We start from the raw sequence: 17,607 nt of genomic DNA, 5'->3' as shown, positions 1-17,607 counted from the left end.
CCTCCTGTCCCCACTCAATTAGCAACTCTCTCTTGTAGCACCATGAGATGGAACTAATGACCATTCGTCCTTCATCGCTTCTGCAAACAACATCTGCGCATCCTCCGCCTCTGACAGCCTTAGACATCTCGAAATTAACCTTCAAGCCTTGACGCCCAGTCTATCTGACTGCATTCAACGTTTGCACCCAGAATCAAGCAAGCAGCTCTTGCTATCACACTGGACTTGTGCTGTGGGTCAGAAACAGGAATTCAAGATGCAAGCACAATGGTTGAGCTAACCGCTCCACCAATCTCAACTCGCATCCAGGTACGCACCTCTAGTGATCCGGAAGCTGCTGCGAAAGGATGTGAAGGAGTTGGTATCGTCCAAATTCACCGGCGAAAGGATCCTTGCCCGACAGGGTATCCGTTGATAGTAGTCTTTGTGCGTTTTGTCTGGCAACATCTATGGAGAAGTCTCAGGCGGAAATTTGACCAATGCGTTTGTCGTGTCCACTGACACTCCAACCGACTGTTGCTCTGACACCATCTGAGACAATTTTTGTGACGTTTCGACGCCACATTGAGGTGATCTAAAAGCTCAAATATCGTTGTAGTTTCCGGAAACCTGACTGGGCAGGCTTAGCGCATCTGATTTTGGATTTAGTGGCCGACATGAATGTGACACAGTACGTACAGGCAGTGGCGAACGGTTGCAGTAAGAGCTTTCGAAACAGTCAAAATCTTCTGGAAAAATGGTTCCATTCAACGGCGGGAACCTTAGGAACTCAGATTAATCATATCTCCATCAGGTACTAACGGCGTGGTTCACTGGCTGGCTGCCGCTAGTTTTGGGACACGTTTGTGGATTCCGACCATGCGCTCGTTCGGAGATGCTCCTACCTCCGTATTCCAGGACTGAGTAAAGTGCGGGAAAATAGCTTCGCAACTGAGAGACTGGAAGATTCGGATATTGGATGAGTTGTCCAGAATTGTCTTCTGGAGTCCCTTCTAACCGCTCCACCATCAAACCATGGCACCAAACCGTGGCACTGCTAAAGGCCCCATAAACTAGCTCGGTTCAACGAACTATCGGGCGTCAAGCGAAACTGAGTGTGTACGTCAACCGTGAAGTCAAGCATGAAGTTTTGCGGACTCGGAAGTCTAAAGTAATGGAAGAGACCTGGGAATCCGGGAATGCCCGGAAATTATTTTGGTGAATACGTGCAACCGATCTCCGGAAACCACCTGTGAGCGAAACCATCAACCATCAGAATGGAGCGCCCATTTTGAATAAAGAAGAACACCTCGACGGATGGTCCAAATACTTCGACTAACGATAACCGTGGCCACCTCCTGCAACTCTTCTGGACCCCACAACTGACTCAGAACCCTAGAAGGTGAAAGCGGAATCCCTTAAGACCCTCTCAAGTGCCACCGAGCTTCTGACCCAGATGACCTGTCATCCGCATTGTTCTGAGATGGTATTGAAGCCCTGACGAGGCCTTTATCCGATATTTTTTCTGCATTTGGGGAAGGACACTGCCCTAGACAACTGGGGAGAGTCCGCGATACTGCTCATTCCCATAAAAGGGACTCGTAGTGATTATGCTAATCACAGGGGACTCGGCTTGAACCCGTGGGATCGATAGTCCTGGTGTCAGTTGTCTATCATCGCCTTATGTGACTCGTGAAACAGTGACTCGAGAGTAGCAAGCGGGATTCCGGCCTGGTAAGGGTTGCGTTGACTGAATCGTCATACTTCGTTTGGCGCTAGAACAACGCCATACCCATAAGCGACCCACAATTCTGGTATTACTGGATTTCTGAGGCGCATTCGACTCGGTTGATCGGTCTGTTCTTCTTGAGACGCTTGCCCACCAAGGAATGCCCCGGAAGTTTGTTAACATAATACGTTCTTTGTATTCTCAGACTTCCGGACGTGTGAGAGTTTACGGAGAGCTCTCTATTCGCTTTTAACTTCGTGAGCGATGAATTAATGAGACAAACGCTGGAGGGTCTCGGAAACCCTGCTGTTCAAATAGCCTGCCCACAAGACCTGGTCGATCTGGAGTACGCAGATGACATCGTTCTCATCTTCGAAGAGGAGGAGAAGGCGCATGTGTTTTTAGATGAACTGAATAAAGTCATCCCGTCCTTTGGCATGCACTTTGCACCCACAAGGTCATGCTCATGGGCATGCAGTCACTGACCACCCTATTTACATTCCATGGAGGTGTACTGAAAGTTGTGAATCGTCTTACCTATCTTGTAGGTTGAATTAGTTATACTTTCTGTGTGACAGAGGAGTGTGAGACATCTACAGTGTCAAGGTGGCACAACCTTGAGTCTCAAACGGTGTGTATCAAGATACTATGTGTGCTGTTTTATTGTATGACTATGAGACATTTCCAGTTTGAGCAGCGGAACTGAGACGTCTTCAGATGTTCGGCAATCGTTGTCTCAGGTCGATAGCCTGTGTGGGTCGGTGTCGGAGAACCCATGACGAGTCAACTAGAAAGCCAGCGTTCGGTTGTGCAACGGGGACCTTCATCCAGCACCAAAACCCTCGTTGTTTATACCATGTATTCCATATGACAAACCATCGTCTGCCGTTTTCTGTGCCATGGTTAGAGTGGCGGAAGCGGAGAGGTGGTCAAACCCTAACCTGGCAGAAGGATATGAAATAGAGTACGAAAAGTCTGGGTGCCGCAGGTGTGACTTTCCCTCTAGGATGAGGACCGCGTGATCCGCACTGCGCCCCTTTGGATACACCTCAAGATATGACCGCTACTCAGTGTCGGCAGTTTGCTTGTTGTCAGTTTCTATCCAGATTTTCTGAACGAGTGTCTGGAGGCGTGGGCACCTCGATATGATTGAATGAGAATAACACTATGTCAATTCCGCGTCCACTTTTATTCCTATCCTCACAATAAGGCTTTCAAAGGAATAATGGTTGCACGGTGGCGGAGCATCACTGTCGAACACTGATATCACGCTGTCGATGATTATGACGATGTTGATGCAGGTGACCGATGCCCTCTTCGCCGAGCTTGGCGACTAGCACTTGGGTTGCGTGGACCGAACCATCGTTCACCGAAGAGTGCCGTTTTCCATGCCCAATTCATAGTGGCGGAAGCGGAGAGGTGGTCAACCCCTAACCTGGCAGAAGGATATGAAATAGAGTACGAAAAGTCTGGGTGCCGCAGGTGTGACTTTCCCTCTAGGATGAGGACCGCGTGATCCGCACTGCGCCCCTTTGGATACACCTCAAGATATGACCGCTACTCAGTGTCGGCAGTTTGCTTGTTGTCAGTTTCTATCCAGATTTTCTGAACGAGTGTCTGGAGGCGTGGGCACCTCGATATGATTGAATGAGAATAACACTATGTCAATTCCGCGTCCACTTTTATTCCTATCCTCACAATAAGGCTTTCAAAGGAATAATGGTTGCACGGTGGCGGAGCATCACTGTCGAACACTGATATCACGCTGTCGATGATTATGACGATGTTGATGCAGGTGACCGATGCCCTCTTCGCCGAGCTTGGCGACTAGCTTGCAACGTCTCGGCATGACGATGTTGATGCAGGTGACCGATGCCCTCTTCGCCGAGCTTGGCGACTAGCTTGCAAACGTCTCGGCAACACATCACTGACAATGCCTGCCGTATGGATACGAAAATTTGCCGAGCTGAGCGATAGACCAACTGTCATCTGGTCAAAAACCAATCTTATGGAAATCACCCAAGCACAAACGTCTCAACAGTTTTTTTGTAACGCATGTATAGAATTTGGACTTTGAATAACTTACCAGTGCTCCGCGAAACGTAAAAATAGCCTGTTTCCACAGCCAGTTTAATCACACACAACAGAGTCACAGTGAACAATCTGAGGAATGCAGATGGCGTATTTAATCAGATCAACAGAAAGTTGACCAAAAATCAACCACGAACGAGAGCTATTGGTTAGCTGGTTTCTCACAAGTCGCGCGATATTCTCCTCCATCAATCCGACCAACATTGATCGTTGCGTGAGCTCAGGCATGTCTGACGAGCACACAACGTGCTTGTCTCACATGATCGAACCATACAAGATTGATCTCATTTGACCAGCACATGCTCAGCTATGGTCCAGACGATCAGGTAAGTGCGTGCTTGTGTGCCGAACCCTTCAACGAGCACATAAAGACAGAGATGTGCACAACCAACGCGTATCCATAGGTCACCTAATTGAAAACTGGCGTATACCGTCAATGATCCGATGCGCGATGTGTAAAAGCCATTATTCCAGTGTTCGCCATCAGTCAGACCAATCTCAATAGATCTGGACTCATCAGTGTAGGTGAAGAGGTAAAAAGTGTGATATCCTCTCCTTCGGGTAGACTAGCGAATGGGGGGACCAGGCATGAGCAAATGTAACACTGTTTAACTGATTTATACCGAGCCTTTCTTTTTGGGATGTTAAAAGTTGGCATCTAATCGGAAAAAGCAAATCAGTTTCGCTATAATAATGTAGCTCATAGTTACCCAGAAAATTAATAGTTACTTTGACAACGTTCGATACCCCCCCCCCAGAAGGAGGGTAGTTTTGTCAAAAGATACTCAGGGGAGTATAGCTCACAGCAAGTGAAGGATAACATATTTCGTTTTACACCGAGACATCAGTCATGTGAACTCCTATATGTATGGCCATATATATGATCATTTGGCCAATCAATCGGCAGCTTATTCTCAGTCCGTTTATGGAACTTGACACTATGATGATTCCACATCTCATTTGCTTACTTCATCCACGTACCTTTAAGCTTCACTTGTTTTGCCCATCCATTCACTTCACCGCAAAGGTAGCCCAGTTCGACACCGGTGAAAGGAAGAAGGCCTTTGCTGGGGACTTGTTTGTTAAAAAATGCCAACTGACCAGCTATAGACTATTGGACAGGGAAGCAAAACTCTCATTTGCATCTTATTTACAAAAACTGGACATCCAGCTTCTCCTGAACGCGGCTTCTTGAACTTTCCTGGATATTCATTGACTCCAATCATTTATCGCTCAAATTCAAGCAAATGCTAAAAAGCGACTCCACAACTTCTGCAACAGATCTCCCTTTTCAAGAGACGCAAAGCGAATTTACAAGAGCAAAACATACTACTCGCATGCCTCCCCATCAGTAGTATCACCGTTACACCGGTATATTAGCATGTGTGTGCGTGTGGATGAGCGCAGCCCACCTACTTTCCCTGCGTGTTGGTGACACGTCATCTGAGTCGCCACCGACTAGTTCTGTTATGAGCTCCGTGTGACTGCACCGGCAATCAGAATCACGAGACTGGCCTCGGAAGAGATGACCGTAACCCATTTTACCGATCCGAAATCCCGGTTGCCGTGCGGACTTTGATATGGCGATGGGCCGACCGGTGACAGATTTGCTCAACTGCCGACGCCACGGCCTTTGATATATGGGGCTTATTGTGTGACTTTGCTCGCTTCTGTGTAAATAGTAGGGTAGGATTTCGAACCGAGTTGTTCCTTTTGGTATCCGGAATTGTCAAACCTACTCCTGACCCTATTTCCATATTGGGAACAAAAGCACACTTCATGAACTCCAGCCTCTATGTAAACTCGGAAGATTCGACTTGCATCCGCTGAATCTCAAGCTACTCACGTCATTCACCAAACTGCGCCTGAAAATACCAAATCCTAGAAGACAAATCGGTTAAAGACGTTTTAAGAGTCAACAAACGAGGTTCCAAAAGGGAAATCCAGGAATTTTTTACTTGCTTGTCTTCGCTTTTACTGGCAGCTTTGCTACAAACACCATCTAACAAGCATCTTCTGGAATGGCGCTCAAGAATGGCGTCCAAAATTGAAAGTTTTGCATGATATCGATGTAATCATTTTCAATTTTTCCGACGTGGTTGCTGAGGCTAGAATTTTCACACGCATTTTCTCATTCTGGCATGATATTATCAAGGCTAAATTGAATCACAACAGCCTGCCAGTTGTAAGATGCGCGAGCGCCGTTTCAAATGTAAACTGAACTACAATATCATGGTGACTTGTTCTATGATCAAGTGTGCTTACAGCCTATCAAGGCCAATTTTGGCGATCTCACATATCGTCAGTTTTACCTATGAAGGCCGACTCCGAAAACCTACTTTCGCCCCCTACATCTAGTGGTTTTCAGAGGCTGGAGGATTACTGTAATCAGAACTGTTTTCGTTAATAAACGTCACACCTTGTTTGACCCATCAAGTACAGGGAATAGAAATATCATTCAAATCAATGCCCCCGAGTTGCTCCCAATGTCTCATGGTTTATAGAAAGGTCTTACCAAATATTGTCGGACTATGAACCCATCGTTAGGTCATCTGTAAATTACTACAATAGAGTCATAACTGTGTGAAATTTGTTTGAGATACGAACGATAAATTAGGGAAGATGAGCAGAGTTTTCAAGAAAAAGATGTAATGTAGTTCATTTTGGTTGGGTAGCCGTCGTTTATATCAGAGTATGCTGCCTCCATGGCGCCAGTTCAAAGTTGACCTCCTGAAAAAAAACAACCTGGAGCTTTACCAACTGGTGTATAGCTGTTTCAATTAGTTTGTAACCTCAAAGAGACCACCAGAAATGACTGACCCAAACTAATATCAGCTAGCAGGTGGATGAGATCACACACGGCTGATTGTTTAATAAATCTCAGTTTAACTGTAAAATGTAGATCATTGGCTAAAACGTGTAGGCTTGCAGCAATTCCCAGATTTGCACCCACTGCGATTGGAAGATAGACATTTGAAACATTGTTTTCTTGTGGCTTCATGTACCACAACAATCGAACATGGTGATCTTTGTGCACTGGTCATATCTATAGTTTATCCGCTCTAGAGAGATCGCTTGAAATACCTTTTATGAGAGGTTGCCTCAAGAAATGAGAATGTTAGATCTTTTATACACGTTACAGATGATCACGGTATAAAACCTCAATTAATTTGATAATCAGTTTGGTCAGGAATCTGCTTGGTAGTACAGTACAAGATAGGTCATCCTGAGGTTTGTGGAGAGAGTATTTTAAGCTGGACAGATACCCGGAATAGATCCTGTTAAGTCCATGGGTTTTCTTTCAGTAACTGGTGAATATTACTGGGTCGGAGTGAAGTGGTCTTCGCTTGAACCATGGTTTCCTTTGGGAGGCCTAGAGAGAGGTCCATAGAGAGACTAACAATGCCCTTTTCAAACTCAGCTTACTGAACTTGTGTCTTACTAGCATATGGTCACCAGTGAACCTATCCTAAGAATTCTTGATAAGGGGCAGAGATATAAGAAATACCTTCCACTAGAAGTTTTGTACTGTATTTGAAGTGCTGAAAAGCGGGGAATCTCTGTATGGCTCATTAATCTTCACTGAAAATTCTCGATAGTTTGTAGCTCACGAAACTCCGGGGAGTCTCAGACTCTGGATCAATTAACCATCCGACCACGAGCGACTGCCCAGAGGGTGCGTGACTCGCACTATGGCCGGATGTGTCGCCACTCATTCTTCAGTCACCGAATCATCGAGCGATCACTTATGGATTGGCTGATCCAGTGACTTCTCAATGGCGCTTTGGATTGGACTTGGTGTACCCAGCAAACAATTAGTGCTCTCTGTCAACCAACTGTATGTTTTGTGTCAACGAGGAGGACTAAGAGAGTAAGCTGAATTCGGCTTCTTCTTCCCAGTGTCAGGCGCTTACAACCGGACGAGTGTCAGAACTGGTAGCAGATGTGTATCTAAACTGATAATTAATCGTTTCGCACATAGAGAGGTGGATTTGAGGCATATTCGATGTGAATTTTGCGGCCAGTCAGCATGCCAGTGGTTTTGTAACTCCAGGATGAAATCAGCACTTGTTTTAGTTAGACTGTTTCTGTTTTCTGTGTTCCAGTTCTTTTCAGTCAATTGCCTGTTACACGTTGATCGGGGTAACCATTTCGTCCTGTAATATTTCTGATAACACCCCACTCATATTCCAAGGTGTCCACATAGGATAATTTCCGCCCTGCTACAGAAAATTTGCAGCAAAATTGTAGTTCTTTCTATTTACGTACTTTTGTTCATAGCATGAATAGCCGATCGACCGGTAGTAATTTAATTTGCTTGAAACATTCCCGGCCCGGAGGCTGGGTGATGCGTGTTCCTGACGATGTCAACAGGACAGGACACTTAGGACATTCCATCAACCTAAACCTTTCCGGCCTCTGAGGAACGGCAGCAAGTGTGTACCGCACCGGATATCTGCCATTTACTGACCCGACTAAAGTTAATTGACACAATTCTCACCGAAATTATAATCAAGGGAAAAAACGTCATTAAAGTTGTCATGCGGGATCAGAAGGAGAGGACACATGCCATCGGTGAAATATAGTCTCTCGCCTACGATGTTTTTCGACTGAACGTGCTACACAAAGGCTGCCTCACGTTTCAGCTGGCGGTGACAGATAGTAGGCATAAACACCAACAATCAGGGTGGGCAAGTATAAACACGTTAAGCAAAAAATGAAGTGATAGTTAGCAATTAGGGGCTGCCGGTGAATAGTGGGAGTAGACGTGAATTGCCAAAGAGTCCGAGAAATTTCCAACAAGCGCTAGTACGGTGCCAGTAATCCCATACAATCATTTCCCTGTTTGATCTCCCTCACAGTGATTGTCTCCTCTCTTCAGGAGATGAGTGGAAGCGTGTCACCTGGAGGATTGACTCAGCCTTCGTCGTCACTGGGAGTACCAAAAAAATATCATCCTGTTTGCCTGAAAGTAGTTTCCTGATTGAAATGCCACTCTTTTCGCAACTACAAATGATAAGGTTTGATCGATATTGAGCCATTTTGAAAAGCGTTCGAGCTAGATCTAGCGTACCACGGGTAACAATCGCCTTCTTCCCATACTTTTGGACTTCAAAACAAACATTCTCACATGAAATTGAGCAAATAATCCAAATTTTAGGAGTGCCGGAAATTGATCCTTTGAGTTTATAGAAAACAGCCCCACTTTATTATGGCTATCTCACGTAGTGGAAGCAAGCTAAAGTCTAATGTCTACTGTGTGCCATCCTATGAATGTGGGACTTTGAACCGTGTGGAACGAGGGTTCACACCAGGGGTAGATGTGATCAGCCAATATGAAAACACTGCCGGCGTAAGCGGAGAGCTTTTCTCCGTAAAGTCGTTGACTGGCAAACACCAACTAAGCGGTCACAAACTAGTAGACAGGAAATTAAATGTCTAATTTGCACATAGTTTTTAAAAACTGAATATTCTGACGCGTATTCTTGAACTTTCATGAATATATTGTAAATGCACACTGAAAAGCAGTTCCACAAGTTCCGTCTTCACCTGACATGTTCACAGACTACTCGCATGTCTCATCAGTAGTATGCGCCGCTACACCGGCATCACAAGGACATTTAATCCTGGAAAGTTTTTTCAGGTTCAAGTCCATCACTACCACTTTCTAGTACAGGCAACCCAACGCTAACATTCTTCTTGTTACTGTAAACAATTATGCGGAACGACATCAGTGGCACGTTAAGTCTCAAGATATGGGCTGATGGGTATGTCCGCTGTTCACTATGATATCTTCAAATATTAGTATAAGTGAGTTAGTTGTTGTGAGCTTTTTGAAGTATTCCTTACCAGTCAGGGGACGTACATCTTTTCAGCTCACAGGACTGTTCCAAAACACTGCTGTGTGAAAGATTCAATTTCGGACATTGGTAGTGTAGAACTTTACAGGTGTATTACGTCCGGAAATTAATTGGACATAATGTTGGCATTGTTTGGCAGCCAAAACGTGGATTATTCCATCAAACCGTGATCGCTGAACTGATTCGAGGAATCAGACAACGACAAGGAGCAATAGGTTTATGTGATGCTCTAGAAAACAAATCATATATTCGACAACTATACTCATATGCGAACCAATTTGATTTTCCCGGAAGACTTAAGTGAATCCCTCGTTTTCGATGTTCTCCAACTGAATGTGCTGCACATAGGCCGCCTCATGTTTCAGTTGGTACGATATTCGAGATATCGCAGTATATTTTCATACACGAGACTTCTCACAAAGTTGATGAAAACTCTTCCACAGCCCATGACTGGTTTCGCCCTTCTTGGGGATCATCTGGTCGGTGCAGTCCCCGAGATTCCGTCAAACTCATGTTCTACTTGAACTCAGTTGGACTGCAGCAGTTTTGTACGGTGAAATAAAAATTTATCTGATCAGGCATTTTGATAAGTCATTCTCCACTGAGGAACCACCGCGAATTTACTAACTCACCATGATGTTCACTCACTCTTTCAAACGCAGACATTTCTCACGCGCCACCTAGCTGTTTTCAGGTGAGCTGTGCAACCCAGTCAAGTCACTGACATACGTGATATATGTACCTCGCTGCCGATGGCTATTGGTTGGATAAGTTAAAGTTCACAACACCAAATCGAGAAAACCTAGAAAGTTAGCATCATGACTACAACCAGTNCACAGACTACTCGCATGTCTCATCAGTAGTATGCGCCGCTACACCGGCATCACAAGGACATTTAATCCTGGAAAGTTTTTTCAGGTTCAAGTCCATCACTACCACTTTCTAGTACAGGCAACCCAACGCTAACATTCTTCTTGTTACTGTAAACAATTATGCGGAACGACATCAGTGGCACGTTAAGTCTCAAGATATGGTCTGATGGGTATGTCCGCTGTTCACTATGATATCTTCAAATATTAGTATAAGTGAGTTAGTTGTTGTGAGCTTTTTGAAGTATTCCTTACCAATCAGGGGACGTACATCTTTTCGGCTCACAGGACTGTTCCAAAACACTGTTGTGTGAAAGATTCAATGTCGGACATTGGTAGTGTAGAACTTTACAGGTGTATTACGTCCGGAAATTAATTGGACATAATGTTGGCATTGTTTAGCAGCCAAAACGTGGATTATTCCATCAAACCGTGATCGCTGAACTGATTCGAGGAATCAGACAACGACAAGGAGCAATAGGTGTATGTGATGCTCTAGAAAACAAATTCTATATTCGACAACTATACTCATATGCGAACCAATTTGATTTTCCCGGAAGACTTAAGTGAATCTCTGGTTTTCGATGTTCTCCAACTGAATGTGCTGCACATAGGCCGCCTCATGTTTCAGTTGGTACGATATTCGAGATATCGCAGTATATTTTCATACACGAGACTTCTCACAAAGTTGATGAAAACTCTTCCACAGCCCATGACTGGTTTCGCCCTTCTTGGGGATCATCTGGTCGGTGCAGTCCCCGAGATTCCGTCAAACTCATGTTCTACTTGAACTCAGTTGGACTGCAGCAGTTTTGTACGGTGACATAAAAATTTATCTGATCAGGCATTTTGATAAGTCATTCTCCACTGAGGAACCACCGCGACTTTACCAACTCACCATGATGTTCACTCAATCTTTCAAACGCAGACATTTCTCACGCGCCACCTAGCTGTTTTCAGGTGAGCTGTGCAACCCAGTCAAGTGAGACCGAATCTGCTGACATACGTGATATATGTACCTCGCTGCCGATGGCTATTGGTTGGATAAGTTAAAGTTCACAACACCAAATCGAGAAAACCTAGAAAGTTAGCATCATGACTACAACCAGTTAAACTTTTCGGTCGCTACTTCAGCGGATCAAATTCGAGATGTTGTCTAATGTCCACGCACCGCGTGTGTGAGAATCAAGAGCGACTGAACTGCGACGTCTATTCGATAACGTGACATGAGTGCAAGTCAGATCGTGACGGGTTAAAACGACACGAACGTGTTTTTATTCGTACGCATGAGGCAACGCCACAAGTCATGTGTGTCTTTGGGAAGAATTTGCAATTACTGGTGAGGGAGTATAACGAGTAGTTAATTTGAGTTCAATGCAATGGCGAAAGACAGTGAGTGGTGAGCAGTGTTCTGGCTGTGGTCAGAATGACCCATCAAGGATGCGTACCAGCAGAAGGCACAACGCGGATGTTTTCTACGTGGAGTTTTCACGGATCGTGAAAAGAGTAGCTGATCTGGGTTGGAGCAATGGGTTGGGCGCAACATGGACCTACTTTGTTCCGTTGTAGTTTGAACTTGCAAATTAACTCTCGCTTCGAAGAGTCTTCAGACAAAGGGCGTAGACACACAAACAGAAGTCGGTACAAATCTCACAAGTTAGCCACCTTCATGCGCGGACAAGTTGATGAGTGGTCCATATGCACTTTTTAGCGATTAGTGAAGCCTGTCGGTTCATTTATGTTGATGTAGGCTATGGGTTTACTGGCCTATTAGTTCGAAATGGACACAGCCGTAAAGGCCACTTCTGATTGGTCCTGACTGATGCTAAGCTCTAGTCCGCGAAGTCTGATTGAAAGTCGTCTTTTCTCGCACAATAGTGGTCTACCAGTTTACCGTGATTAGTTGAAACAGAGCTTAGGCCCTCGTCTTCATTACAATATCGTTGGCGTGCTCTTGTTGGACGCGGGCAAAGACGGAGATGTTTCTGCAGATTTTTCAGAATAGGCGTGCGTGACGCAACGTCGACCGACGTTGGATGTGTCAACGTTGTGCGCAGCATCTAATACACTGGGTTATTTTTTATAGCGTGGCACAAGATATTTTAGTGATCGCGTAATTCCATTCCTGACGTACATATCCTTTTCCATGGTGTTTATGGAGGTGAGCAAGACTGCTTCGATGTTCACGCCCTAGCAGTCAGAGGATCATTGTTGTCTGTGCACCTCTTCCATCCTATTTCTGAGATCGAAACAAAATTTTCAACTGATGGAACCAGAACATAAGCGCTCACGCAGTAAATCATTTCCCAAGATCTAGTGTTGATACTAGGACAAACAATTGATCAAACTGGATTACTGAACAAAGGAATCTACAAAAGCAATGTATTCGTCCACAGGACATTGCTCGGCTTGGATCTTCGCATGATGCAATGGTATTGACTAAATGTGGTTTAACGCTGGTTCGAGAAAGACAACCGTACTACGGTCAGCGGAGGTCAAACGTGATCAGATTACCTATCGGTCAACTGAGAGCAAACAAATATACGTGTATTCAATTGGGTACATGGTACTCATGATCATTATCACATTATAGAAATCCGAATCACATGGTGAATCAGTATAGTCCAACTTGGGTTAGAGTTTGAATTCGACAGTGAGTCGGTACTTGAATAAAATCTGTTTCTCCATTCACCATTAGTTGGTTTCATCAGTCTTAGTAACAGGTCAAACACGTGACCTACTAAACATGTGATTTACTCTGAAAAAAATTTGAGTAGCGTTCCATCCGGATCCATAACCGACTTCAAACTCCTGGGAATAAACGAAAGCCTGAGCAGAAGTACCAAAAAGCAAAATTATTGAGTGGCGATACCCCTGTTAGTGCTCTAGTTTTGACGTAATTAAGTTTATTACCAGAAGGTAACAAGCACTAACAAATGTCTATCTTGCTAGAATGTGATGAATACAATAGTTGGGTGCATTTGATAAAAATAGATACAATGCGAAAAGTGGAATAAACCGAAAAGTTGACCTATCGTTTGAAGACACTTGTTGAGAGTTCCTGAGTGAAGTTCCGGACGCGGGACTTGTCTTCTCTGCAATATAGCTGCTACACGTGTCCTGTGCTCGCGAATGTGTGTGTTGAGTCTAGTTGTATGCCTATTTATTGTGTGCACTGTGAAGAGAGGTGGGTCTCCTCGTGTTTGATGCTTACACGAACATGAATACAACTTGACCTGATGTGTTAAAGTTCATAAGCCTGGCGGGTTATGCAAGTGTTAGGCACGTAAACAAAAATGGATGAGTGTACATGTTGTCGGCCAAGGTTGCAAGTGGGACAGGAATTGTCACGTCGGTTGAGTGTTTGTGACGCGTGATCTGATGAATGACCTCTACACCTCTCAAGGGCTGGTGCCTTAGAGGGAGCTAACTGTATTCCAAATCCTTTGTCCGTTTCAGTGTCATTATTTACCCTGGTTCACCTTACATCATATACACAACCGAAATTATCCTGGATACACCCTCAATTTCTTTCAGTAGATAAAAAGTGCTCTCAACGTTCACAGATTCTTGTTCCATACGGTCACACTAGATGTATGCAGTTAATCGGATGTCGTCTGAATTAGAGCAGCAGGTCTATAGACTCTCATATGTAAGTGGATGCAAACAACTTTGGACAGAGTCCACTCCTTGGATCACTCCAATTACCCCTTGGATCCCGAATGCCTTGTAAACAGTAACCCAATTTTCCGGTTGGTTAGATCGTCACTATTTATAACGGCAGAAGAGATCATTCCTAGTGTTGAGTCTGTGTCTCAGAAGCTTCCTTCAATGAAAGCGGAGAACTTATGAGTACAGTTAGTCACAGTCCTGAAGTCCCTGCAACCAGGGGTTCCAAACATTTTCACCAGCAGAGCAAAGAGCCTTAAACACATTAGAACATGTAGACAGTAGTAATTACACAAGCAGACAAAAGTAAGGCCACGGTCGCAGTCACAGTGATTATCTGCAGAATGTTAGACAACACGTGGCTGATGGACCTTACCGACAAATTAGTAACGGGACGATTACGTCACTAATGAATAGGAGTAAGGTTGAAGTTGGGAAGTATCTAAGATTGGTGCTAAAACAATCTTGGCAAGGCAAGTGCTATCGATTGTACCCAAAAAGTGCAATCGAACCGCGACTTTACAGGTTACCAAAAATTCACAGGGAGGGTCTCCCCATAAGACAAAGTGGATGGCATGGGTTCACCACTACATGAGCTGACCAGATTTCTAGCGGGTATTCTTAAACCACTTGCCGGCAGGTAACCCACACACATCCTAAGTTAGTGTGTATGGCTTTTCTAAAAAAGTAGCTGGGTTTCAGTTAGAGCTAGACGAAGTTCTGGTTAGCTTTGATGTCAACTCCATCTACACCAACGTCCCTAAAACGGACTCTGTGGAAGTAGCGAGAAGGATTCTATTGACAAAAACAACGCTGCAAGAACGGACACAACTCTCCATAAGTGAAATAGTTGAAGACCTAAAAGTATGCCTAAACCTCGAGCCATTTCCTTAAAACTCAGTTATGTATATATTATATACAAGGTCTATCGATATGATCAACAATATCTCCGATATTGGCTAACACGTAAATGGAAGATATTAGGCAGAAAGCTTTAAACGAATTCGAGTGTCCGCCAAGGGCTTTCTGGCATTACATAGATGACAAGTTCTTTGTGATGTAAAGGGATAAGGTAAACGAAGTATTTCGATATCTTAAGACGTTGCAGCCCCACATCAAGTTTAGCATGGAGCTAGAGTTCACATCGGGTACACTACCTTTCCCTGACTGCGTGACACACAAAAGTGGTGAAAAATTGAGGACCGCCATTTACCGGGAATCATTAGATAGTGCTACGTTTCTAAACTACTCCTCAGCACCCCCGAAAGCAGTATATGCTAGTATAGTTTCAACGATGTTTAGGAGGGTGATAGCACTGTGCACAGAGGAACTCGCCCGAAGAACAGCACAACTTGAGTTAAAAAGGCGCCTTCAAGATAGCGGATACCCAGTGAGTTTTATTAGAGCACAACTTGAGTTAAAAAGATAGCGGATACCCAGTGAGTTTTATTAAGCGGTAACTAAGACGGGTATTGATGCCAACCCCAAAGGCCCAACAATTAGTGAATCGGAACAGCAGCCATTCCTTACAAAACAGGGACATTTGAAGTCATTAGAAGGGCACTGAATAGAGCTAACATTGGAGTAGTATTCCAGAAGGGAAAGACTTTACTCTCGGTGTTGGTGCCGTTGAAGGATCGCCTTCCAGTTGATAGAACTAGGAACTGTGTATACAAAATAAAACGTAACGACTGTACGAAGGTTTTTATAGGTCAGACAGCCAGGGAATTGCACACCAGAATCGGTTAGCATAAACGTTCCATTAACAGACCACCGAGAAACGTGGACGAAAATCAAGCGCTAGTCAAAGATTCGGCAATTGCAGGCCATTCACTAGACGTGGCACAGGATGGATTTGGAAAATATGGACATGGATTCACACCACAGCGACTGGTGTCCGAGGCAATGGGAATCCCCAAGAATCCCAGCGTGAATAGAACAGAGGGCGTAGAACTGGCAAGCGTGAGGAGAGTGGTTTCAGATAAGCCAAAATGACATGAGACGGTGTGCAGTTGTCAGCTGAATGATCTGGGTCTACAAGTGCAAAATCCAAGCAGACTTAGATCCAGTCCATCCATCCCCTACCTTAAACTAATTGTTTCGGCACCTCTCGATGAACACAGTCGAGAAAAATCTGTGAATGACTCCTAAAGGAAAAGCTAGGCCAGAAAATCCGGGTTCAACATGAGGACAACTCCCCTCTAACCAATCTGTCGTAAATTCTAGTCATTCTTACCAACCAACAAACATGAACATCGGACCGACACCCAGCACTGATCAAGTCGGCTAGTCATGAGAAACCTCACGGATTGGTTCCATGATCGCCTTAAAACTCGATCAGCCTGCTTACTCACTTGTATCAAAAGCGAAACTTCGCCCAGCAATAAATCCACAGATTGTTTACCAAGCCCCTCTGAAACGATGACTACCCAATCTGTCCCAAACATTTTCCAGTTGACTGATAAACCAAACTGGTTTGCAAAAAAATTGGTTTTGTGAGAGACTCACCTGGAACCTAGCTGGATCCCTATGTTTTAATGTTTCCAGGCAACTGAATGTGCTACACCAGACCGCCTCATGTTTCAGTTGCTACGATATTCGAGATATCGCGATACAGTATATATTCGTAATGCACTACTCATAAGGTTGCTGAAATTTCTTCGACACCCCACGACAAGTTTCACTCTTCTTGGGGCTTCTCAGGTGAACGCAGTTCCTGAGTTTTCGTCAACCTCATGTACTACTTGAAGCCAAATTGCACGAAATTGGCGAAATACACTCATTTGCAAACTACTTTGGTTCTGCGAGCGACTCATCTGGAACTCAGCTGAATCTCTGGTTTGTGATGTCAATTGAATGTGTTGCACTGTTTGTACTGGAATGCATCCACCCGTTTGATTGTCGGGATCTTCTGGCAATGGTAAGGTGGGTAGATACCGATTCTTTTTGGAGGTTCAGTCCTGCAGGTAGACTTATGCTGCAAACGCCGAGAAGTAATGTTTGGCTACCCGATCACTTTCGGGCATAACCAGCGATGCATATCTCACGAAGCTCCAGGAAAATTTAAAACCGAAGTTTTTGTTTAGTACCTGAGCTCCACATGCCTCGGTATTGGAGGGCTGATAGGTGGTGTGGTTGATTCAGACAGGATGTAGAGCCATCCACATTTCGGCCGCACATTTCACATCAAGTGGTTATGCGTTCAATGTCACTTTGGCGTTCTCTTTTGGCTGCTAGCTTTCTACGCCTATTTACACCCGGGGAGCTCAGTTCAGTCGGGCCAATCCACTAGGAGACTTACAGCCATCATTGCGCCGGGAAGGATTTCAGTGGATTTCTGTGGAGCAAGCGCGAGGGAATAAGACCACTGGGCCATCAGTTAGCCAGTGTAATTCCCACTTGAACTTCG

This window comes from Opisthorchis viverrini, assembly GCF_000715545.1.
Source record: "Opisthorchis viverrini unplaced genomic scaffold opera_v5_345, whole genome shotgun sequence".
NCBI lineage: Eukaryota > Metazoa > Platyhelminthes > Trematoda > Opisthorchiida > Opisthorchiidae > Opisthorchis > Opisthorchis viverrini.
Note: the sequence above shows the minus strand (reverse complement) of the source record.